Genomic DNA, 27,253 nt, shown 5'->3' with positions numbered 1-27,253 from the left:
CATAGTTTTGTTTTCTTGTGTATTTCTCTTCCAATGTCTTCTACCAGTGTGAGTCATGATCTTGCTTGATCTTATACTTCCTTGGAAACATAGGAGACATCTGACATTTTAGTGACCTCCCTTTTAGCACAATGTACACTGGTTGACCCCTGCTCTGTGGGGTCCAACAATCTCCCTGCTCAGGAGGTTGGGTGACCAGAGTGGAGAATACTTTTAGAGGGACTTTCCCATGCCTTGGGTCTTGGTTAACTTTGAAAGGACAGGGCCAAAATATTGTCTGCCTTCTTAAAGCTCAGTTACTTTCTTTAGCTTTGGTTTCTAAGACTCAGTTATTAAACAACCAGAAGATTAATTATGCCAGTATTGAAGTGGAAGCACTAGGCTTCACTTTCATAATCTTATTTGGATATTAAATACTTTGAAATATTAAATATTGCCAGAGAACCATTATTTCTTTTACCAATGATCGCTGTTTTAGAAATCAAATTTTTGTAGAATGTTAAAAGATAACAACAGTTAGGAAGCTTTATAGGGAAAATTGGAAATCAAAAGCAAACATAGCATTTTAGCATAACAATTATGTTGACATTATTATATTAAAACCATTAGGGTCAGTAGCCAGCACAGGCCAGGAGAAGCAGCCAGACATGCCCCTGCACACCTGTCATCAGGTACCTTCTTGCCAGTAGATAGCACAGGCTGGGGGAAGCAGCCCCAACCCTAATGCCCACAGCCATCAGGGAATCTCAGTGTAGCCACAGGGTCTGGAGTGTGGCCCCATGGTCCACTGCCTCCCCAGGAAACTAGGTTTGAAGAAAACCAGATGTCTAGCTCATTCACCTATACAGCAAATGGACAGTCAATATGGGAAGCACCTGGAACCTCCCAACTGTCTCATCAGTAGGAACTCACAAAAATATCAAGATGAAGGAACAAATGCAATTCCAGACCTCTATTCCCACACAGAACAAATCCAAGAGACATTGATATAGAAGAAATTGGAACTGACACACCTGAAATTTCTGAAATGATAGCAAGGAAGTCAAGAAATAACTCCATGAGGCTGTAAAAGAAATCAGATCAGAAATAATATATCAGGTAAAAGAAGAAATGACAACTATTATGAAAGAATTGCTGAGTATATCTAAAGAGGAAATAGATTTAAAAAAAAAGAGCATAGAAAAATTATGGAAACCTTGAATAAACCTTGAATAAACAATACAGGAAGGAATTAGAAGGCATGAAACAGATTCAAAGAAAGATCCAAGAAATTAAAAACTACACTGAAAGCTGACAAAACTACTTGAATGAACAGAAGATAGACTTTCAGATATTGAAGACCAGATTGCAGCTAGTGATCATAAAAGGAAAGGTCTCTTAAAAATAACAAGGCACCAGGAAACAACAATTCAGTAGCTGCACGACAATGTAATGAAAAATAATTTAAGACATGTGTCAACAAAAAAGCAAGAGTCAACACAAATGACATAAAAATACTATGAAGAAGTATAGCAGAAAACTTCCCAAGCATGGGAAAAGACCTGACATACAAACAAACGAGGAATACAGAACTCTAACCAGCCCTAACCAAAATAAATCTACACTCAGACATACAATAATCAAGAGCACAGAAATTCAGCACAAGAACAGAATATTAAAAGCTCTCAGAGAAAAGAGACAGATCACCTATAAAGTAAAGCCCATTATAATCACAACAGACTTCTCAATACAAACCATCAAGTCAAGAAGAGCTTGGAGTAAAGTGTTAAAAGTCCTGAAAGAAAACTTCCAACTGAGATTGATGTACGCCACAAAACTATCTTTCAAAACTGACAAAGAACTACTGAAGGAATTCATGAACACCAAACCAACCCTACAAAGAGTACTGAAGGACACTGTATAGAGACATAAAGATGACCACAGTTCCAGGAACAGCAGCAGAGAGGGACTGCCAAGTGGGGCAAGCAACTGAACCGAGGGAAAAAGGAGGAAGCCAACAGCAGGAAAACAGCATGGCAGAGATGACCCAGCGTGTGTCAGTCATAACAATTAATGTAGATGACCTCAGTTCACCAATAAAATGAAACAGGCAGAGTGGATCAAGAAACAAGATCTATCAATATGCTATGTACAAGAAATACATTTGACTTGAAAGGAAATTCACAGACTGAAAGTCAAAGGAGAGAAAACAATGTTCCATGTGACAGGGAACCAGAAAAAATCAGGGGTAGATTGCTCATCAACCATGGAATGGATAAGAAAGATATGGTATTTTTATACAATGGAAAGCTACTCAGCTATAAAGAAGGATAATCTCGAGTCTCTTGTATGTAAATGGATGTAACTCGAGTCATGCTAATGGGTTAAATGGTTCAGACTCACAAGGGTGAACATAGTGTTGTCTCCCTAGTATAAAAACCTGACAGAGTTAGTGGAATCCAAAATGTACAAAGGATATTGTGAAAGTGAAAAGGAAGAAAATGGCTTAAAAAAAGGATGGAACAAATTGAATGAAGTAAAGGAGGAAAGAAAGAAGGGAAAAGATTTTATATGTGTGTGTGTACACAAGATAGATAATTATACTACTAATCTCTGTTAGCCCAACGAAAAGAATGGCTTGTGCTTTCAGTGTTTGATCATTTTTTCAGACATGTGTGGTAGTCCAAACAACTACTCTGAAAACAATACACAACACATTGACCACTGTTAATTCCCTAATATTCTGTTTTGAAATTCTGTATCATCATTTTTACTTTTTTCTTTTTAAAATTTAAAAAAAAATACATTAGGCTTTATGATCTCTGAAATACATCTAAATTTTTATTTTATCAATTGGTTATTTTTATCTAACTATAAGATATTCAACTACATGCATAAATCCTTGTTCACTAACTTTTTTTTTTGTCTTTTTCCGTTTTTTTTTATCGGTATCAGGGATCGAACTCACAACTGCCTGCTTGCAAGGCAGGTGCTTATGCCACTGAGCTAAATTCCCAGCCCCTCACTAACTTATTTTTAACAACTGTATTTTTCATTATAATACATAATACTCCTAGTGTGGAGTTGGCACATATACATAACACATCTTAATTTCTTTTTAAATTCCTTTTCCTCTTTTCTCATATCCCTTCATTTCTTGATCCTCATCCCATTTGAGAAAGATATCTCTCCTTACATTCAATTATTCATCTTTTATTTTGCTCATCATTTATAGCTTGGGTTTCTCATATGAGAGGAGCCATGTAATGTTTAAGCTTATGTGTCTGATTCAAGTATTTCACTTAACTTTATAGTCTCAAGGTATACACATTTTCCTGTAAATGGCAAGTTTAACTTTCTTTAAAGCAGGGTAGTAGTCCATTACACCATATTTTCTTTACCCATTCATCTACTGATGGATATACAGGCTACTTCCAAGAAGTAGCTATTATGAATTTTGCTTCTGTAAACATGGGTATGTAACTGTCATTGTAATATGATATCTTTAATTCTTTCAGGTAAAGTGTCTTTTAAGTAGAATGTCATTGTTTATAGATGTGATTTATAGGTAGTAATGACAATCTCTAATCATTAGAATAGTATTATCTGCACTACATAACATGTAGGTATATCTAACTTATATAACACACATATATATAAGAATCATATATACATAACCCTGAATAAGTCTGCATCATAAACAACTTTCCTTTGGAAGTCATCAGTATATGGTAAGATTTCTTTTATATCTCCAGTCCCAGATACATAAGGTGTGTCATAAACTAAAATAATAGGTGTTAAACCAGTCATAAATAAATTCTTAAGCACTTTATAGGTCAACATTTAAATAAGCTTTAACTCTTAAAATTTAGTTTCCTAAGTAACCAAAAGTCTAACAATGGAAAACACAAGAAAATATCTTAGTAAAATATAAACTGGTTTAAATCTAGTCTTATAAATTTTAATTTTTTTTCTTGAGACAGGGCCTCAACATGTATTGCAGACTGGCCTTGAACTTGCTTAGGTAGCCCATGTTGGCCTGGAGCTCATGGTGATTCTCCTGCCTCAGCCTCTAAAATGTTAGGATCACAGGTGTGTGCCACCACACCCAGCTAACATTTTACTATTTTAAGAAAACTTTATTGTTTTAGACATAGAAAAACCTTTGATTTCTTAATTATGACCAACATAATATATATTACAATAATTTATTTAGAAACATTTGTTGGAGTATGTCACAGTAAAACTCAAGAGAAATTGGAGAAGTTGCCTGTCAGTGGAAAAAATTGAAGCAAATTAGTTCAGTCAGCAGATTTTTACCCACAAAGGGGAGTTTTATCAGGCAGCTCTCTAGGCCCAAGGAGCCCCCAATTATTTATTTACATTAAAAATTATTTTACATGACTCATGAGAACCAAAGCATAGCATTTAACACTTTTAAGTCAAATATCTATTATCAGTCAGATGAACAGACAAGGAAACATATAAGTATATAAATATATATTTATATATATTCTTTTAACCAAGGAAATATTCCAAAGTTGTTTTATGTAGAAAATAATAGACATTACATTTATAAAATCATTTATACAATAATATTGTGATCAGTTAACAACCGGGATAAAAACATATCACCAGCTTTAAAAGCAGCTTGCTGCTGACCAAATCAAAGAAGGCTATGTATTTAAGTAAAAATAACAAAGCATTTATTTAAAGCTCACTTAAGTAAATCCTTTTTTTTTTCTTTTTACCTAAATACATGGTCTCCTTTGATTCCATCGGGGCAAGCAAATGAACCTTTGCCTGCGAACCTAAGTGGCTGGTAACATTGACAATAAACAACAAAAAATTCCCATAGACTAACTAACATGCCAGAAGTACCTTCTCATACAATTTTAGAGCCAAAATAGGGTAGTACCATGATGAGACTAAAACACAATACTGATGATCCAGGCAGAACCTTTAAAACAAAGAGAAAACAGTCTACTTGAATAAGCTATCAAGACAGATCAACTCTCAAGCAACTTGCATTCTGAGATTTAAGAACACGAAATTATTACTTAATTTTCACTCTATCTTCATATTACATCAGAAAATTAATCAAAATGCTTATGAAGCATATATTATGTGTTAGCCAAGTGCTGAGTGTTAACAGGGGGAAAAAGAAACTATAAGCACAATTCCTACCATTAGAAATAAGATTTGCTTGGATAAAGAGACAGAAAGGCAGGATAATGACACAAAGAGAAAAAGTTAAGATTCAAGGTAAAACAGAACAGTTTCTTACAATGAGAAATCATCTTGATCACCCTGATTTGAACAAATGTGTATACATGTATCAAAGCACCACACAGTGCCCTATAAATATGTACAAATTTTGTGTCAGTTAAAAATAATTGATTAATTTTTAAATACCTTTGGTAGATAGGATAGAGCAATTCATAAAAATCTATACCAAACACATTAGGAAATAGGAAGCCAGTGATTTAATTACTCCACAAGAGACAAAAGGAAAAAGAGATCTTTTCGACTCAATGGTCTGCCATTTTAATGGGCTGAACTGTGTGCCCCAAAAAGATATATTCAGCCAAACTGACACTTCATTTTGAAGGAAAAACAAAGAATTTTTTATATTAATGAATTCAGCAAATTTGTTTCCCATGTACCCTCTTTGAAAGAATTACTAGAGTGTGCATTTTAGCAACTGTGGGTGGCTGCAAGTAACACGAGGTGCTTTCCCCTCACCAACACAATCCAAAAAGTCAAAGAGTAAAACATCGCATCTCAACTCAGAAGGGTGGCCAGTGAACAGATCCTCTGGAGATGCAGGGCAGGGAACATTATTACCTAAAGAGATTTAAAGGCAATATTCTTAAAAATTCAGTGAGAGTCATCATAACTTACACAGGAAGTTTTTTTTTTTAATTAGAGAATGAACCAAGTTCATTTACATTGAGTTATATCTCCAGCATTTTTAAAATTTTTATTCTGAGGCAGTTTTCATTAAGTTTCCCAGGCTGCTCTCAAACTTGGATCCTCCTGTTTAGCCTTCTGAGTAGCTAGAATCCCAGCTCAGTAGGAGCGTGTGTCATAATTTGTCATGATGGGAATCACAGCAGTAAGGATTTTTCATTAGAAATAAAAGAACATCAGGCTAGATATTCATACATATAAATTCTGTATCACCACAAGCACAACTGTAATAATTTATTTTCTCTTAACAGATCGTTGTAGTAGTAAAGCACTTAGTGATATGGCATAGACAATTAAAGCACTAAAGTATAAGTCATATTTTATGGTCATTGTATAAGGTGATTTATGTTAGCTCCATCCTCTCAACATTACCTTACTGATAGATAAGCTAAATTAAGTTACTTACTGGTTATTCTTCAATCAGGAAAAGCCTTTCTGAAAAGCTCTCAAGCATTAAGAGCTTCAACTGCAAGTATTAAGAATATACAAACAAAACTCTGTAACACCTTTTCTAGAAAACTAGTCTGTCAACAAAAAAGAAATGTGGACAAAGATTAATTTAAAATACTCATTACAACAATATTTATGATGGTATAACCAAGCAACACCCTTAATATCTAAAAATATAATACTTGGATATAATAACTGAATGTGATACAAATGTATAAAATAATGCTTTCAAAGAAAGTTTAAAGAGAAAATTCCGGTGTGATGGTATTCACTCATAGCTCTAGCACTCAGGAGGCTGAAGCAGAACGATCGAGAGTGTTATGGTTTAGAATCTAAAATGTCCCCCCAAATTCTCTCATTCAGAGGTGAGACCTGATCCGAAGGTGTCAGGACCTTGGAGTATCACTTGGAAGGCTGAATTCTAATCCCTGCTCCTCCTTTCATTCTCTGCTTCCTGACCAGATAATAAAGTGTCCCTCCATCGTATTGTTTGCCATGCTGTTTTTGCCTTGGAGCCAGCTAATGATGGACTGAATCTACTGAAACTGTTAGCCAAAAATAAATCTCGTCTTCTTTAAATTTTAGGTGGATATTTTGTTCCATGAAAAGAAAGTAACTAATCAATAAAGTGGAACCAAGAGTGGGATCATTGCTGTGACTAACCTGGCCATATGACCAGAGCCTTTGGAACTGATTTACAGGGGGAATTTGGAAAAGTTATGAGATGAGGGCTACAGAAACCCTAAGAGGTTGTGAGTAGTTTTAATGTGCAATACTGGCCACAGCTCAGACCAAAATGCTGATAGAAATAAAGAAAGTAAAAATCAGGCCCTGAAGGTTTCAGTTAGGAACCACAACTCCATTGGCCAAAAATTTGTCTACATTTCACCCAAGTTCTATGACTTTGCTGGAGACCAAGATCAAAGGCTATAGACTAATTAACCACTGATCAATCCAATTATTTAAATACAGGATGACCAAAAAGTAATAATTAACAAAATGTTTTGTTAATTTCATAACATGCCATGAAATATAAAAATTATTTTATCAAATTTATTCAGTACAAGAATCAACTGGTTACTTGCCTGAGTGATGCTTGGGATATCCAAGATATAAATATGCTGCCCAAGTGACACTATGGGTAAGCTGATGTAGGATTTTTAATCCCAGAAACGTTATCCTGAGAAGAGGAATAGCTTTGGGCATAGTCAAATACTTTTTCACATAACAGACCATCCTGACTATGAACTTCTACAATGTAAAATATTGCCTCTACCTGTGATTGTAGTTCTCTGGTTTTCTGGTACAAGGTAACAGTGGCTGATTTCAGTCTGAACTAATATATTATGCTGAAAGGCAACATCAACAAAGAAAATCATTACCCAGAGAGAAAGTGGCCCAAAAATATCAGTAGAAAGAAAAAGAAGCCAGAGCTCCCACTCCAGACATTTCAGCTGGAAAATAATTCATTGACAGCTTCCTAGCCTAGAGAAAAGAATATTATACCAATGCATGTGATATCCTTAATGAAGCTGATAATTCTGATAGATCTCTTCTGCATGTTTTCTCTCAAGTCACAGGAATCTTGGGTCGCTGTAAGATCCAGCAAACATAAATCCCATTACAAGGAAGTATCCCTTAATAAAACAAAAGTATTCTTTTAATTTAATTTTTAATACACCATATTTTTATGTTCATTCTATAACATTTATAAAATATCTATTATGTATAAGAGACTAAGACTTATCTCTAAAACACACAAATTAAGGCACTTCACAAATAAAGCTTTAAATCCACTAGCCCTTTAACCACACTTATCACCATCCCTTCCCATATCAGCAAGAGCCACAGCAACAACATATCTGATAACATATCAACAACATATCTGATAAGAGTTGTTGCCTAAGAGACAATGACCACAACTACAGAAAATATTTTCAAACTTTACTAAAATTTTCATTTGGCCACAGCCTAGTTTCTTTTGCACTTATATTAATTTATTTCAGATTCTAAGGCTCTACAACTTGAATGTTCAGCTAATAATTCATCAAATTTTATCATCTGAGTCTTTTCAGGCAGCATGGTATCTCTATTATCTGCTACAACTACAAAGAAGAACTGGCCAGGAATTTAGCTCAGTGGTGTAAGCACCTGCCTGGCAAACCGGAGGTCATGAGTTCCATCCCCAGTACAAAAAAAAAAAAGCAGCAGAAGCAGAAGAAGAGCTCATCAGTATAGTGATTTGCATGAAGCTACTCTCTGAGCACTGCTTGTTCAATGCAGGATGTTACCAAAGTTCTGAGTTATCATCTAAAATCCTTACTACTCATAACCATTTCTGCACATCAATGAAAAAATTCTCATCTAATAAAACTTGTCATTATTAATTCTTTCTTATAAAGCTATATCAAGGAAAATGCGCTTGCTTGCAGGCAAGCAATAGTAATTGACACAATGATAAACTAATTTTAAAATATTCTTCTTCCTTTTCATTTACAACAGTGAAGATTAAGTATTCCTTTTCCTCAAACAAGATTTATGATGATTTAAATATAAAGTGTCCTCCAAAGATGCATTTATTGATGTCTTAATCCCCAGTGCAACAATATTCAGAGGTGAGACAAAAGAGGTGACTAGATTGTGAGAGCACTGACCTCATCGATGGATTAACTCATTAATGAGGTTATAGCTGAATGTGCTGTTAGAAAGTTGGGTCCAGCTGGAGAAAGCAGGTCACCAGGGGGAGATCCTGTCCAGCTGACTCACTCTCTGTTCCTCTCTCTCTCTCTCTCTCTCTCTCTCTCTGTCTCTCTCTCTCTCTCTGTCTCTCTCTCTCTCTGTCTCTCTGTCTCTCTGTCTCTCTCTCTCTGTCTCTCTCCCTCTCTCTCTCTCTCTCTCTCTCTCTCTGTCTCTCTCTCTCTCTCTCTCTCTCTCTCTCTCTCTCTCTCTCTCTCTCTCTCTCTCTGGTGCTGGCTCTTTGGCTCTTTCTGCATTTGCTGCTTCGGAGCCAGCCACCCATGGACTGAAATGTATGAAACCATGAGCCAATAATCACCTCTTTAAATTGAATATGTCCGTTATTTGGTCCTAGTAATGGAAAGGTAACTAGTGTAGAGCAAGAGACCTTAAAGACAAAATAATGTGTGTGTGTGTGGGGGGGTAACTGCTTGAAGATAAAGATGCTAGTGAGTTTATAACTGTGAGAATAAAAACTTAAGAATTTAATTTGGTACAACTCAAGAATCTTCATCTTAACAAGAAATTTGTAGGCACATTAACATTAAGATTCTTTGCCTTGTGATTATAATCACAAAAGCAGAAAAAGTGACTTACAGCAGTCACCTCACTGCTGAGCAGGGCCAAGTCAGTCTTACTGCATCCTCTCCTAGGCCTGGTATGATCTTTACAGCCAGAGTCCATTGATTTGGTACTAACAAGAAAAATGATTTAGTGCTCTTCAGAGAAAAAAAAATCCCATCAAATCTTAACAATAATAGCATCCTGCAGAGAAACAGGCAGTTGACCTCCCATCCCTAATCCTGTCTTTCATGCAATAAAGCAGAAAGTGTCATTTCAGGATCTCTAATCATTGTACAGTCCTTGCTGCTAATGATCGAAACCTTCAGAGCAGGTCACAGAAACAACAGGACAAATAAAAAAGGTGCTATTCTCATCAATTAATGCGGAGGTTTGGAAACCAAAATTTGATTATTTTATCACTGAGTCTCTTGAACTCTGTGTTCCTGGAAATTAAATTCACACGTATGTTGACTTCATAGAGTTATTCTTCCTTTCCACTTAACAGCAGCTGAAAGTGTTTCTTGTCCTAAGAAAGCCACAACAAAAAGTAGCTGCAATTAAAAGTGCAAATATAATTTTATACCTATAAAAGTGTAACTAAAAGAGCACACAAAGGGATGCCCAGGGAAATATCATACACCCTCTGCTGCCAGGCAGATGTCCTCAAACATCCTTGCTCAGAGAATTCAATCAAACTTAATACTGTGCATTTGATTCCTTGACTTGGAACGTTATAAATTATTTGGAACTTTGGAGAAGGCACCTTGACTGAAATCCTCTCAGTAAATCCTACTTTGAGTTTCTTATAGAGGTCAGCTGATGGAATAGAAAAAATCTGATGTCATTCATCATCCCTGAGCATGTGAGTTCACACCCTCATGTTTAACTCTCCCATTCTCCTACCCTCCCTCAGTAATAGGTGCTGCATTTAGGGTTTCTCACTGAGTTACATCTCTAGCCCTTTTTTATTTCTTATTGTGAGACGAAGTCTTGCTAAATTGACCAGGCTGAGCTCAAACTTGTAATCCGCCTGCCTCAGCCTCCCAGAGTACTAGGACTATAGGAATGTGCCACCATGCCTGGCTAAAGCTCTCTTTTAAAAATAAAGGCCTACAATCCTTGCACTCAAGAAGATAAAAGTCAAACCTTCACTAGTGTAGATGGCATGAAAACAGAGAGAGAACTGAGGGTGTGCTCACTTCTTTCCAGGCAGGAGGGAAGGGGAATGCATCCCTCCCCTCAAGCTGAGTAAAAGCACTTCAAAAAGCCTGTGCAGACAGCTGGATGTGTGCCCCCTCCCATTAGGGTTCACACGTTCATGCCTGAGAAATCTGAAAGGCAAGACATGGGTTGACGAGCTACTCAGAGAAGAGACCTGTGGGCAACCTCTATTCCCAGAATCCATTAAAGTGTCCTGTGTGTTCCCATGTGACAGGTGTGACCCAAGCCAAAAAATCAAGGAGTAGAGTCGTGTCAGTACTCGAGGTAAACAGGCCTCAGCAGAGAGAAGCCAGTGGTCAAACAGCACTCACATGGGTGAGGACAGAATGGGAGAGGGCATCATAGTTAAAGAAATAGGTGACAGTCAGAATATAAAGCTACTTAGGACAGTATTAGTCCCTCCCACATTTCCATCCTCCACCACCAGTGTAGCACGAATTGGGGCAGGGGAGACAGAGAAAAATGGCCAGAAACCCAAAATGGACAAGGACACAGAAGAGACCCTTTTATTCAACCTCAGGCTCTTCCCAAGTAACAGGTATTTTGGGGAAGGGAGAATTTTTAATTTCAGATCAAGTTTGGTGGTCTGTCTCCTTTGTCTGACTGAACATACTATGAACTAAATTGAAAATATTTTGTGATTTAAGAATCAGAAAAGTTACGATATTTTCCATATATACATTCAAGAAGGTCACATAAATGGAACAAAAATAAAAAGGAACTGTGTTGACTACTTTTCTCTAGTTGCTGATACAAAATACCTGACACTCAAAATGAGGTAGGGAAAGGTTTACTTAGCTTATAGTTTTTATATGTTTCAAACCACAGCTGGCTCCAAGGCAGGGTAGCATGACACAGGGGCAACCGCTCATGGCAGCCCCAAGCACCAGGAGGAAAAGGGCAGGAAAGGGAAAAGCATGTCTCCTTCCCTGCCTTACACTGTACACTGGCTACCCACCCCTGGGTATCCTGAATGACCAAGTTACAGAAATGCAGAAAAGCTTACTGGTTGCAAAAAAAAGAGGGGGCATGGTGGGAGATAAGTGGGTTTGGCTATGTAAGCAACAAGAGGAGTCCTTGTGGAAAAAAAAAATCTGCAGCAATATCTTGGTTGTGATACAGTAACTACCTTACACACAAACCACAGGTATCCAGATACCATATATTGCAAGACTTTATCAGCAGGGAAAGCTGGATAAAGGATACAGGCATTTTTACCATTTTTTACAATTGTACATGAATCTACATTTATCACAAAGCAAACAGTTTAATTAAACACAGATGCTGAAAGCTATGTGCACACAAGTGGATGGAATAAGTGATGACCAGTCATTACTATACTGATAAATGCCCTATCAACAACAGATGATTTATCTGACTACTCACTTGCATCATCTGTGCAAAAATCAGGACTTCCAGTCTAACATCTTCTGGCTGTCTTGGCTTTTGTCGAAATATTCCACTGTTTTCAGACCTTAATCAACATCCTCAGTCCTGCTACTAAGCCTCTCAGATGGATGGGTAGAGAGTGATTCCCCAGGAGTTGACAGAAACTCAAGGGCCATGCTGTTTTTTATTTTTATTAGTAAATATTCGTACTGCATAATGCTTACATTCATCGTAAAGAGCTGGTACATGTACATAACACATTTTAATTCTTTTTCTATCTCCTTCCCCTCTCCTCCATCCCTCCTCTATCTCCTAGTTCTCTTCACATTTGCAAAACAATTACCTCCCTGTTTCCTGTTATCTATCTTTTATTTTGCTCTCTAATTTATTTATATTTTGGGTTTCTCATGTAAGAAAATCTAAGTGGTATTTAAGCTTTTGTGTCTGACTTATTTCACTTAATAGTATCATCTCAAAGTGCATCCATTTTCCTAAAAATGACTCAGATTTGTCCTTTTTGTAGCACAGTGCTATTCCACTGTGTATAAATACCTTGTTCTTTATCCATTCGTCTGTTGATGGACATCTAGCAAGGGCCCAACCCTGATCCCACACAGACAGGAGTTGTGTGTGTCACCACAGGCAGCCAAACGTCACCCTGATGACAACACTGCCTCTCAGCCACTCTCTCATGGAAAGATTATGCCTTAGACTCCATTTAGCAATACCTCTGACCTCTTTTAGGATCTGTAAAACTCCACAATCTGCAGTGACATCTCCATATACATTATGCTACCTACTTACCTACTTCAAACTTCTGCCTGTCTTATTTCATAGGCACATTTCTATTTTAAATCAGTTTATAACTTCCGGCTAGGGACAAAAATACACCTTTCTAGGTCACACCTCCCATGAGCCACCCCTCCAATAAGGCCCTATCTCCTAGTAGCACATAATCTCATCAGTGCATTAACCCACCAGGAATACCGCACTCCCATGATCTTCAAAAGTCCCTCCCCTACATACATGAGTCTTTTGGGGGACATTTTATATCTAAACCACAACAGAAATCACAATACATGTGGAATCATCTTAAAAGGTATTGATGAAGTATCAACTGGTAAAAATTTTGTGCTAACAGTTAAGAATCAGGCCGAACAAACAGTGCAGAAACAAGAAATTTACATTCTATACCAAACACAGCACAGTGACTGAGTCCAAAGAAAAGAGATAGTAGTGACTGAAGAAAGGCACAGGGGACAATCAACTGTGCCTGAAACATTTTTAGTTTTATAAAATATGAAAGTGAGCTATTTCAAAAAGATTTGAGACAAATATTTTTAGACTTGTAAAACAAGTACCTTAAGGTATTATTCCTGAGTGGGGAGTTTATGATAATTTGTTAATCTTTTCTATGTTTAAAACTGCTTCGGGGCTGGGGATTTAGCTCAGCGGCATAAGCACCTGCCTTGCAAGCAGGCGGTCGTGAGTTCAATCCCTGGTACCGATAAAAATGAAAAAGACAAAAAAAAAAAAAAAAAACTGCTTCAAAAAAAGTGAGGAAGTCATAAAGACAGACTATATGTTTGATATTGCCTCTAACTCCAAAATTTTACCAAGAGCGAGAAACTTTCGTCAGGAAGACAAAACCAGAGCAAGGTGTGGTGGTACACTAGTACCAGTATTCTGGGAGACTCAAGAGGGTCACAATTCAAGTCCATTCTAGACAGCTTAGGGAGGTCCTGTATCAAAGTAAAAAAATAAAATAAAATAAGGTTTGGGAATGTGGCTCAGCGTAAAACTCCCAGATTTAATTCCAGTGTTTAAAAACAATTTTTTTTACTTAAATTATCAAGGTACCTAACATTTGTGGCTTAGTCTGAAAGTTGTTCATATTTAGTGAAGCAAATACTCCAAAACTGTTTCCCAGAACTATTACCTGGGATTCCTCAGAATCCAGTGTGGCCATCAATCAAAATATTGTTTGAGTCAGTTTGAATATTTCTCTATAAGTTGCTTGGAGTACAAAAGCAAAAAAAAAGAAAAAATAACCAACTAGCTGAACAGGAGCAGCTGAATTTTTAGTATACCGTATCAAAAGAAATTTTTGTGTGTACTGGGAAAGGGTTTTTTAAAATTGATACAGTGATAATTTGGAAGGTACAAGACTACACACTTAGTTTGCTGAGTTTTTAACAATGCCTTGAAGTATTTTAAGAGGTTTTGTACATAATTATTTCCCTTTTGTCAATAATCCTTTATAATGCCCTAGTTTCATGATGGAATTTTAGTAGAACCAAATTTACACAAATAAAACTATATAACTAATTAAGTTTTAAAATAAATGACTGAGCTAGACTAGGAACAGGAATTCTGGAAATAACTATACATCTGGTATGCCACTAGTTCAAGTTTAATGGCTAAAATGGGGCTCAAAACTATCCTGGCTAGATGTTCCAGGTATGCTCCTCTTCCAGATCTCAAGCTTGGGCCATCCTCATTCGAGGGGTAGGTTTGCCTGCTTCAAGTTATGGGCTCTGCATTTGATCCCATAGCTACATTCTCAAGATACATGGGAACTAACGGATTAAAAGGACACAGAAATAATTTTAATGTTTTATGTATGCAAAACAACAGGAAAACAAATTATACTTAGAAAAATTATATTCCACAAAATTTACTTAAATCTTACATTATATGTCAAAAAATAGATCCTTACACACCAATGGGTTGAAGTGTTCTTCTTACCAAAAATCTCACTGTGCCTCAGACCACTTTAACTCCTTCTCTGTGCTCTCAAAAGGTGAAGATTGGTTCTTCACACTCAAACTCAAATTGATATATAATAAATGTTGTAATATTTTTTAATCAGGTGCTTCTCTCACAAATAATTTTTAAAATATGCTTCGATTTGCCCTAATTTATTTAAATACAAATGTTGTTTTAAAAAATTAGCTTGAATCATATGAAATTTTGATGTCTGAAGGTCAAAATGGATAAATATTGAAAATATATAAACAGATATACACATTTGTTTTTAGATCTTTATTTTTTTAATTAAAGATAATAAAACTCAATAAAACAAAACAATAAATTGAATCAAAACAAAGCAATGAAATTGGTACAGGACTTCAAAGTAGCACTAAAGGAAAACAACAGTGGTTACCACATTATATCTTGTTATCTTCACAATAGTTGCCCATTCTTTCAGATAATAGTAAGATCAAAACAAAACAAAACAGAATAAAACCAATCAAAACAGAATATGGAATAAAGCAAAACAATCGGAACAAAACAGTGAGAACAATATTGGATTTCAAAAACAAGATAGAAGGAAATCCCTCATAATTGCTGTATTGCCTAATGTTATCCTCCCTATAGATGCTCAGACTGCTGGCCCCAAGACTGCAAAGTCAAACAAACAATATAAACATTCAGTTGCTTTATGTACCTCAGTTCCTATCAACTCAGCCTGTCCTCCGAACCAGCCAGTTGCTTACAGGAGAAAGAGGGGAGGTTGGTAAATCTCAGCCCTCGTGCTGGCAAGCTCACAGGAGGGGCTGTCTGCCTTTTCTCTTCCTGGTCCCCAAAGGCTTGCACAGCTTACCATAAGGCTGGTTACTTGGCTCGTTGGTCGGCTCCTCTCAGTTCTAGCAAACCTAGTGCGTGGGAGGTTACTGTCTGACTTTCCGCTTTCTGGGCCCCACATGGTCTGCCTGGTTTTTTTTTGTTTTTTTTTTTAATCTTTAAAAGTTCTTTTTATTTTCTTTTCCTATTATAAGGTAAATAAATGAAAAATACAGGAATCTATAAAAATTAAAAAACTCCCTTTACCTGTCAACGTAGCCCACCTCCATTAAATTATCTATGCTGATAGCCAGCTTCTGTATCTTTCTCCCAGCTTACACAAACTCATCTAGCAACTGTTTGTCCTTAATAGTTTTCAAATTTCCCAAACAATTCTTGAGCTTTCTTCCCCCATTCTAATACTCACTTTCCTTAATTTTTCAAGACATTTTTACTCAGACCAAATCTCACCACTGCACTTTTTAGCAATCTAAATTTTGACTAAGGGTCCCACTTTCTGCTTTTAATACGTTTGCTTAATTTTCAACTTCTGATTCTGGCAACATGGAAGATTAAATTTTAATGAACTTAGTACAATACTACAATTAAAAATGATGGGTAAAACAGAAGATATCTTTAAATTCATGGCTGAAGTTACAAGATATAGAAGGAAATTCTCCATTGCATGAAATAAAGAGAGAGGGGGGTGCTTACAGTGAGGAATGATTTTTTTTAATCAGGAAAAAAAAAGGCCTTCAGAGCTAGCTTCAAGTTTAACAACCATAAATACTGAATTCGAGACTTTAGATAATATTAAATCTTTTCCTAGAAGCAAAGAGTTGGAATGGAAATCTCTATATAAAGCCAGAATCCTCAAAGTACAGCAACCTCAGTAGAAAAGAGGCTTAAAAACTGTCCTGTACCTAAGAGAGATGACACAGTAATCTGTCTTTTCCTTTGATTGAGGTCCTATTTATTTTTGGTGTTGAGGATCAAACTCATAACCTCACACTTAACAGGCAGGCCCTGTGCTGCTGAGCTGTATCCCTGGCCTTGGTTGAAGTCTTCAGCTGAAATAACATTGACACCTGGCAAAAGCAAATGTCAAAGTGTTGTGAAGGCTACTCAATGGCCAAAAGCTCACAGAATGTTTCAAAAAAGATGATGAGCTCACACTCAAAAACTCAGAAACACAAAAGGAAAATGATTCAGCATAGGCAAGATTGGCAAATGCAACAACATCCCAGGTAACAACCAGAAATAATATGTTTAAAATTGTGAAAGTTTTAGGGATAGTCTGTATCTTTTTAGACAAGTACTTTCCCATGACTTGGCATATTTTGAGCTTTCCCAGGTCACGATCTTAAAATATGTAAGCAAAAAGTCAATATTTATACTGATTCAATATATGCTTTCCTATTATTATTTTCAAATATGGGATGAGTACATATGGTTAACCCCACTATAGGACATCTCAGTAGAAAGGGCCCTTTACATTGAGAACAAAAGAATCACTCCTATTCTCATTGACCTAACCACACTAAATACTTGGGATGGACATCCCCTGAACAGTGTATACACACAATAACTTCATAGGCTAAAGAATGGTTTCAAACAGACTGGTTTAATCACCCTGGAATTAGATGGCAAGCCCCTAATGGCACTCATTGGTTGTGGGAGCAGTTTGTAGCTCCTTGTTAGGTGGACAGAAAGTTGCACATTAAGATTTTCATGGTTACAAAGCAGGAATATCAAAAATATTAACAAACTTTCAAATTTACTCCACCTACAACATTGATGGTCCAGAAGTGTGTTTCACTGGTATGATCACTTGACCTCTATCTTTATCCCTTCCCTAGGGTCAGAAGGTGTCACACAACATATTAGGGCCTTAAATAATTATACTCAGTGGCCCTTAAATGACACTGCAGCTGGTCTCTCTTTCCTAAATGAAGAAGTAAAATTAATGACACAGGCTATCCTCCAAAATCAGATGGCATTAGATACTCTAACAGCAGCACAGGGGAGTGCTTATGCAATTGCAAAAACTGAATGTTGCATATACATTCCTGATCCGTCTGTTAATATCTCAATAGCTGTTGAAGATATCAGAGGACAAATCAATGACACGACAGACTCTAAAATTTCCTGGACCTTATCCTTATCCTCCTTATGGGAAGCCATTGCTAGCTCTCTTAATGGAAATCTTTGTTAGCTGTACTCATAATTATCCTGTTGATTCTATTATTTAGCCCACACATACTTAATTGTTTCTTTGGCTTTATCTCTTCCAAACTTAAAGCTGTATCCCTACCCAAGATGAATGTGCTTGGTGTCTACTGAGGGCCATTAGTTAGAAGCTCTGTAGAGTATCTCTGACTGCTGATCAACAACTATGATCCCTTTCAGCCTGAAGAAGCCAGATCAGTCATCGTCCAAACTCCCTGACTACAGTGCAGGGTACTTCTTCAGCAGGGGGAAATGTTATAGGTAGTTGAGTTAGATAGAAATATTATAGTCAAGCAGATAGAGCTAGGCCCTCAAAGAAGCCAGTGAAGAAGACCAAGCACTTTGTAACCATAGGGGAAAACAAACACCTCCCACTGAGGACCAGATCTCAAGAAAAAAGACAAAACAATACAGCTACATGTTAAGGATAAACATCGAAGTCCGATATTCTAAATAGGTATGATCACCTTGAGGAAGCCAGGAGCCACTAAGCCAACTGCTACAGGCAGATCCCTGTTCTGTATTCATGCCCGCTTCCTATGTGACTCACTTCCCCATCTAATCACGATTTAATCAATTTTACTTGAGAAATTGTACTCATGATCTTATTGGTTGACCACAGTTCTGTCCTACCTCATACCCACCCTGCAAGTTCCCATTTTTCCCCATCTTGGACCTGCCTCCCCATGTGATTCTGCTCTATAAAAATCCCCAGAAAAGAGGATTGACAGGGTCCTTGACAACTTACTCAGGACTTGTATTTCTCTCTCGGACAGAAACTTTCTGTCTCTCAATAAATAGATTTGGGGCTGGGGATTTAGCTCAGCAGCATAAGCGCCTGCCTTGCAAGCAGGCAGTCATGAGTTCGACCCCCGGTACCGGTAAAAACGAAAAAAAGACAAAATAAATAAATAAATAAATAAATAAATAGATTCTACTCTTTAAAAAAATAAAGACAAAATTATGAAAAAGGTTGTTTTAAAATGTACCTGAGATTTAACATATAGGTAAGACTGAATGCCACTGAAAGAAGTATGTTCTATCCCAAGAGGCATACTATGCCAAGCAGACACACAAGAATTTACAACACTTACAGAGGCTGGGACTGCATATTTGTTACTATAGGCAAAAAAGGAAGCTACAGCTAGGGAGCAGACAGAAGTTGGGGCGATGTGGTTAAAGGGTTTGGAACATTGCCTGCATAAACCCATAAAAGCTAAGTCAAAATATAAACAACCTTTGGCATTGGTTTGGGCCTATGATTAATAGATGCCAAATCTGAATTACAAAATCTATAAACGTTTGTTAGAATAAAGCTAAAAGAAGGGATTAAAAGCTCAAAGAGCAAGATACTAGTATCTACTTGATATTCTCCTATTCTTAATAGGTGTGTCTAAAACAACTTCCACTTTTCTCAGCAGCTTCCACTACAGATTTGCACATATGATATGACCAGAGATTCCTAAAGGAGACATCCAACTCACTTCTCTCTTGCTGAAAAATACACAAAATGATCACTTAGTCATCTTTTCTGTTTAAGATACTGAACTTTTTTATTTAAAAAGTATCTTTAAGATAGGCACGATGGCCTATGCCTATAATCCCAGCATACCAGGAGGCTGAGGAAAGAGCAGAGAATGTAGCTCAGTGCAAAGTGCTGGGTTTAATCTCCAGTACTCTAAATAAATAAATAAATGTAAACACATTATCAGCATTTAAACTGAATACTTAGCACACCACCATGTGAGAATGGGAAACATACTGAAAGCAAGACATTAAAACAAAGAAATAACTCCAACCTTATTTGGCATCCAAAGGATAAAAAGCAAACAAGAAGTACCTAAGAAATGGTACAAAACTCAAAAAATGAAGGTAGATTTTCTGAGAATAATTTTGTTTTTTCCTTTTTAGCTCTTCCTCAGGAGTGCTGGTGACCCTTACAGAGCTTCCAGTGGTAACAGACAGTACATGTTTGCAGCCGTAAGTTTGCCACCACGGGCCTAAATTTTTCTAAATTTTGTATAGAGTTGCTCCCACATTCCAAATGAAGCAAAAAATCCTCCAAGTTTTTATCTTTATATGCCTACCAAGGATTTTCTAGCCAGCCAACATGGAAGTTCCTTGAGAAACAGTTTTCACAATAGCTTCCAGTCACTACTCATTCTAAATGACTTACTCAGAAAAAGTCGTGTGGGGGAAATCTGAGACCAAACGCAGAAGAAATACTTTTAGACATTTAGATATCCCCAGAGGACAACATAGCCATGTCTGTTTCTTCATATTTTGAAATGAACTTTTTCCTATTCTACAAAAATCCAAGCCAGTAAAAGAATTAAAAGCATACTTTTCTTGTAGAACCAAGAATATCTGGAGCTGGCGCTTTGGGACCAATTTTTTAAAAGTAACTAAACTGAAAAATCTAAGAAATAAGTTAGTTATGTTGTCTACCATTATCAAAAATGTTCTACCACCATACCTTATTAACATATACAGGGACATTTTAAACCATGGAAACAAACACCGCTCTGATGGGGAGCTTTGCACATCTAATCCCAAAGCTAACGATTATATTTCAATAGCACAGGACCACAAACTAAGGTTCCAAACAGAATAGGGCCAGTAAAGAAAAACAAGACAATAGATCAAATTTTAAATATATCTTCCTGCTCCATTGAGCTCACCAGAAGGAACATCTATAAAGGTGGAACTGGTTTAAATATTTCTGGAGTTAGTTATTTTAGATGACAGCAGTTCCTGTTAGAAACATTACTGTAGCAGACTTATGATGCAGCCAGGTCATTTATCAACATTCCAGCAGCTAGAAATGCCTAAACTCTAACAAAGAGAAAGCATATTAATACTCACAAAAAGTCTTTTGCTTTAAAAAAAAAAAAAAGTCTTACTGCTAGTTTTAGTTCGAGAATCCAAGAAACAGGAAGCTATTACCTAACTCTGGTACAAGTAAGTCTATTAATGTGCAGAAGTCTCTATTAATGTCCAGAAGTTTAGTTTGGTTCAGTTTGGTTTGGTTCGGTTCGGTTCAGTTTCGTTTCCTGTGTTGGGGATCAAACTCAGGGCTTCAAATAGACTACTCAAATGCTGTACCACTAAACCTACTTTATAGATTATGTTTTCAAAGCACATAAGTAAATTTTTCAAGAGAAAAAGTATTTGTCTCTTATTTATTCTCTGTCAAAGATTTATGAAAATCTGTAAATGGGATGACACCTTCAAAAGTTTTTACAAAATCAAGAAAAACACTAGGATAATTCAAAGGGAAACAAATCATCTCTTCAACAAATGGTGTTCAGATAACTGCACATACACATGCAAAGAAATGAATTTTGATTCCTAGCCACAACACACACAAAAGTTAACATAATTTGAATAAAGAAGGCAGGCATAGTAGCATATGCCTATAATCCCAGTACATGGGAGGCCAAGGCAGGAGGATTACCACAAATTCAAGGCCAATCTGCACTACAAAGTGAGACCTTGTCTCAAAAAAATTTTTTTTGATTGAAGAACTAAATTAATTAAAGAGCTCAATTATAAATCTCTTACAAGAAAACACAAGAATGATTCTTCATAACTTTGGACCAGGCCATAGTTTCTTAAATACAACAAGAATACAAAAAACAGCAAGAAAAAAATCAGATAAATTGGACTTCATGAAAAAGTCTTGTGTTTCAAAGGACACTAACAGGAAAGTTAAAAGACAATTCACAAAATGAGAGAAAATATTTTAAAAATCTTACATCTAAGAGATCTAGTATCCTGAGCACATAAAGAACTGTCAGAATTCAACATAAAAATATGAATAACTAAATTTTAAAATGGGTAAAAGCTATGAATAGCTGATATCTCAAAGACACAAATGGATATTAAGCAAAAACAAAAATCTGTTCAAAATCATTAGTTATTAGGGAAATATGAATCAAAACCACAGTTAGAAACCACTCCATACTCACTTGGATAATTATACTCAAAAAGACAAATAATGACAAATATTGTCAGGGATGTTAAAAAAGAAAGAAAAAAAAAAAAAACCAAAAGAAACCTCACACACATTTAGTGGGAATGTGAAATGATGCAGTCACTTGGAAGAGTCTGGCAGTTCCCTAAAAAGGATAAACAAGTTTCCATATGACCCAGTAATTCCACTCCAAACTATATATTCAAGAGAACTGAAAGCATGTCCACACAAAAACTTACACGAGTATTCATAGCAACATTATTCACAATGGCTCAAAAGTGAAAATAACTCATGTCCATCAAATGATGAATGGGCATAAAAAATATGGTATATCCATACAATGACATATTATTTGGCAATAAAAGGGAACAAAGTTCTGACACATGCAACAACATGAATTGTTCTAGCTTGTATCCAGATCCCCCCTCCCATCCCCTCAAAGCCTTGTGCTTTTGGCAGAGACTATATCATGAATGTGATACTGGATTAGTCCACTGATTGACTGATTGGTGTAGCATGGTTCTGAGTGCGGGTGATGGATTACTGAAGAAGGAAGACTCACTCTAGGTGTGGGTGGCACCAACCAATAGGCTTTTAGCCTGGACGGAATAAAAGGGAAAGCAGAAAGAAGGCTGCTGCATCCTGCCTACCACACCATGGACTGCTTCTCCTCTGTGATGCCCCTCTGCCACGCTGCCCTGCCTTGAAGCCAGCTGACTACTGACTGACACCTCTACAAGTCATAAGCTAAAATAAATCTCTCCTTAACTTGTATACATCAGGTCCTCTAACAAGAAAGAAACTAAGTTATAAATGCAACCTAAGAATATGCTTGATTAAAACATGTAGAATAGGCAAATCTATAGAGACAGAAAGCAGCTGGGCGTGGTGGCACACACCTGTAATCCCAGCACTCAGGAGGTTGAGGCAGGCAGATTGCCCTAAGTTTGAGACCAGCTTGGGGTAGGTAGTGAGTTTGAGGCCAGCTTGAACTACATAGCAAGAAAAGAAAGAAAGGGAGGAAAAGGCAGAAAGTAGTTTAGTAGTTGATTATGGCTCAAGGTACTGGGGGGAAACAGAAACAACTGTTAATGGGTACATGTTTCTTTGTAGGGCGGTTAAAGCATTCCGGAATTCCATAACGATGATGTTTGCACAACTCTGTAAATACACGAAAAACAGTTGAGTTGTACCCTTTGACTGAATTCTATAGTACATTAATTTTATTTCAATAAAGTTGTTATTTTTTTTAAAAAGGTTTTCAAAGGAGAATTTTATTTCCAGGAATTAAAAAGTGGAAGGATAGACTTACAAAGGCCAATAAAGGAGATGCACAGGGCTACCAACAGCATTTCATTTAGATGCAAGTTTGGCATGCATTCACCATATGGAAATCAAAGGCAATGGGAGGCAATTCAGATTCACTATATTAGACACATCTACTCAGGTAAACTATTCATCCTGCCATTTAGGCTTCTAGGTATGCCAGAACAGAACCAGCACACAGAAGTAAGACTAATGATATTACATTATTATTGCCTATAATTATGGTTAACTAAAAATGAAGCTGCATAATTGTAAATTATAATTATAAGGGCAAACTAGTATTAACATATCTTCTAGCAAACATTTAAGAAACTCCAAGAATTACCCGGTGAATTTCAAGTCATACCAAAGACACAAGTGTATTCTATCAAATGATCATGACAAGCATTGCTGGTATATCATATGATTTCCTGGAGTACTATAAATAAGTATGCGCAAAGATGCTGTTTATCTACATCATCTGATGAGCAGATTCAACAAATCAGCCCTCATCTTTCCTTTTTCTTTCCTGTGCTGGGGATGAAACTCAGAGTCTCTCACATGCTAGGCAAAAGCTTTGCCACTAGCTCTGTCTTCACCCCCATCCTACATGTTTCTTTTGAAATGAATGCTTTAATCACCACCTTATGAAACAAGTTATAAATAAACGGGACTGTATTTAGGGTCATCCATTTCACAATGGCTCACTACAGACCATTTGTGGGTATACTGGTCTATTGAGGCAGCTATAACAAAACACCATAGTCTGGATGGCTTAAACAACATTATTCCTAAGTTCTGGAAGCTAGGATGTCCCAGATCAGGTGCAGCACAGTCAGCTTTTGGAAAGGCCCTCTTTCTGACTCTCAGACAACTGTCTGCCTGCTGCTATCCACACATGACAGAAAGAGAAAGAGCTCTCTGGTATTGAGCCCACCATAAGGACCGCACCATGATGTGATGTACTATCACACTGGGGGTATCACACATCAATGGGTGGGGCACAAATATTCTGCCTGTTACTATGGGCAGAGGGGATATGGTGTAAAAAGAAGAATGTGGTTGGGCAGGAGGAAGGAAAGCTGATTTCTGCATTTCAAAACATTTTCTTACATTTCAGTGTAGGATACATAAATATTGGCTACTGTCCACAGTGCTAGTTTTCTTTAAACAATATCAAACTCACTTATAAAAATATTTTATGCCCTCAATGATAGGCACAGATGACAAGCCTCTACTCTGAGAAGGAGTAGCTTAGTGGTAATAGGTTAGGTCATAACTATCACCTTTTTAAATTAAAACACCAAAAAGGACCCCAGTTTTCTCACTGTGAATCCAAGGAGAAAGGAATAAAGAAAGATCAGACCTGTGGAGTTCAATCTAAAGCATTTATTAGAAACAAAGATTTCAAAACTTTTTGCATCTTTGATTTTATACTGTTGACTATTAAACATGATGCAAGCCATCTACTAACTGAAGAGGAATCTAAATCATTTGACTCTTTAAAATTTCTCTGATACCTAAAGATTTCCCAAGATGTTGCATAAAGAAGATTGAGAAGCCAGGCACGTACACACCTCTAATTCCAGCACTCAGGAGGTTGAGGCAGGAGGATCACCACAAGTTTGAAGCTAGCCAAGGCTACCTAGTTCAAAGCTAGCCTAAACTACATAGTGAGACATTGTCTCTAACAGAAGAAGAAGAAGGAAAAGGAGAAGAGGAAGAGGAGGAAACTGCAATTTTGAAACCTGTAAAAGCTTATTATTGGGATAATATCATATATGATTCTTGAGTTCATTTTCAACAGAAAAAGCAATGTTTCCTATGGCTCAAATATTATACTTTCCAAGCTGTTAAGGACTTTCCCTGTTAAGGGCACTAAAACAATTTTCAGAAGAGCTGCAAGACATCAATAATACAGTGGAATTATTTTCACATAATAATAAATCCCTAAAAGCCTAATAAAAGGCAATCTATTTAGAGAATGTGGGAAGCAGGTTTGCATTTGTTTAAATGGAAAAAGTAAAAGAAAATTCATTAGCCTGTGCATAGGGACAGAGGAAATAAGAAGACTATATCACTTACCCAGTTGTTTGTTCTAGAGACAATTCTGTCCTCCCACAATATTACCTTTCTCCTACCCCCATCCCCACATTTATACTGTATGACTTTACTTTGGGGCTTTCAAACTATGCTTCCCAAGTGTACTTGCCTTGCAGCTGGCTAAGGGCTTTGGAACTTGAGCTCTGCCCCTCCACTGGCCTACCAGGAGAACTCCATGTATGTTTGAATGTATTGAGTCCTTGGAGAACAGTGAATCAAGAATGCGAGTCATTAACAAGTACATAGGGCAATATTATGATTCAGCAAAGCATTCAAGGACCCCAGAAATGCTATCTATGCTTGTATTTTCTGAAATTAGAAAGAACAAATGAAAATATCTCTTAAAGCAGCCCACATATAGTATTATGAAAGGTGGAGAAATGCACCCCTATAGCTACTCAAGCATAACTGAAAATCAAGGGGATAATAGTCACCTCTTCAGAGGTATCTACGAAAGCAGATTTTGCATCTCACTCAAAAGTGCTGTGTGGAAAAGAGCAGAAAGGAGGGCTGGTTTACCTATAAATTCCTAAGTTGAACACAAGCAATGAAAATGGAAAGCAGAAGATACATTTATTACACATCTTGTACACACATGCTCTGTCTTGTATTTCAATCTCACTCAATTTTTTTAGAGTCAAGCCACAAAATTTTTTCCAAAACCATCTTTCTTCAAAGTTACCAATGCAGGGAAAATACAGGTATCATTACAGATATGGATATACAGATATGTATCTATATCTATAAAAAACTTGTATACACATTAATGGACACACTTATTACATATTTCTTCAGGGGAAAACCTGTAGAAGTAAAAATACAGCTATTTCTTCTCCCTCCCCAGTAATCTACACTGTAGCTTGGCAAGCCCGGAATTTAACTTCATGCATCCTATACTATCTATCAAATGTTCAGTGTTTGACAAATGAATGTTTGAAAGTATTTGGAAGACAGGCTTTTGTTTTACTGATGTACACATTTAACATTCACTCATAAAATACATACATCTAAGCAATCACACTGATGTCTACTGAAAATGTCCTTGTGACAAAAAGTAGAATCTGTATTACAGCAGAATAGAACAGGAAGTTCATAATTTAAAAAAATATGAAAGGAAATTCCAAACATTTAAAATTCTTCCAAATATGGACTTTTTGTGTCAGTTACCTTGGTTTCTATGGAAATTAGGAAAAATATCATATTCCTACTTTGAAACAAAGACAGCTCTTGCCCGCACTGTCACATATAATCATAAACAATCTTTTCATAGCCTTATAATGCTACATCAGAGAATTTACACATATAGTATTTGTAACTAATATGCACTATGTTTGGGCAAACCTCAGCGAAATGAACACTCTCTCTCACTTATCAATTAAACTGTAGCTCTAAAAGAATCCTTTAAAAGTAGTGAGAAGTACTGGTAATTCTCACACGAGAGGACATAAGGCTTTGCTAGCCACTCATTTCAGTCTATCTGTTCCCTGGACAAGAGAAAAAATCTGTTGTGTACAGACTAGAGTTTTGTTTTGTTTTGCTTTATACTATCTTTATTCTGTACTTCAAAAAATCCAGATGGAGAAATACAGTGGATTTTGTTTTATTTGAAGGTTTTAAAACCATCTGAAGGCAACACAAAGTTTAACTTCACGTGGTTGTTTCCCACCGGATCGGTGTTATGAAGATAAAAAGCGCACAAAAGAAGTCTCTCTCAAAACAGTTGTTTTGTAATAGGACAGACAGGAGCCCAAAACACATTTC

The 27,253-nt window shown here is 36.6% G+C and overlaps 1 protein-coding gene across 4 annotated transcripts in view; it reads right to left on the bottom strand.

The window, feature by feature from the left end:
* Gpr176 (G protein-coupled receptor 176) overlaps positions 1-27,253 on the bottom strand; it is a 133,695-nt gene that overhangs the window by 104,143 nt on the left and 2,299 nt on the right. The gene's annotated exons all lie outside the window — the stretch shown is intronic.

The sequence above is a fragment of the Cavia porcellus genome, unplaced genomic scaffold (genome assembly GCF_034190915.1).
Source record: "Cavia porcellus strain 051 isolate PalLab524CR breed Dunkin Hartley unplaced genomic scaffold, mCavPor4.1 scaffold_6, whole genome shotgun sequence".
Classification (NCBI taxonomy): domain Eukaryota; kingdom Metazoa; phylum Chordata; class Mammalia; order Rodentia; family Caviidae; genus Cavia; species Cavia porcellus.
The sequence above is the reverse complement of the archived record's forward strand: the minus strand, read 5'-3'. Positions and strand labels throughout refer to the sequence as shown.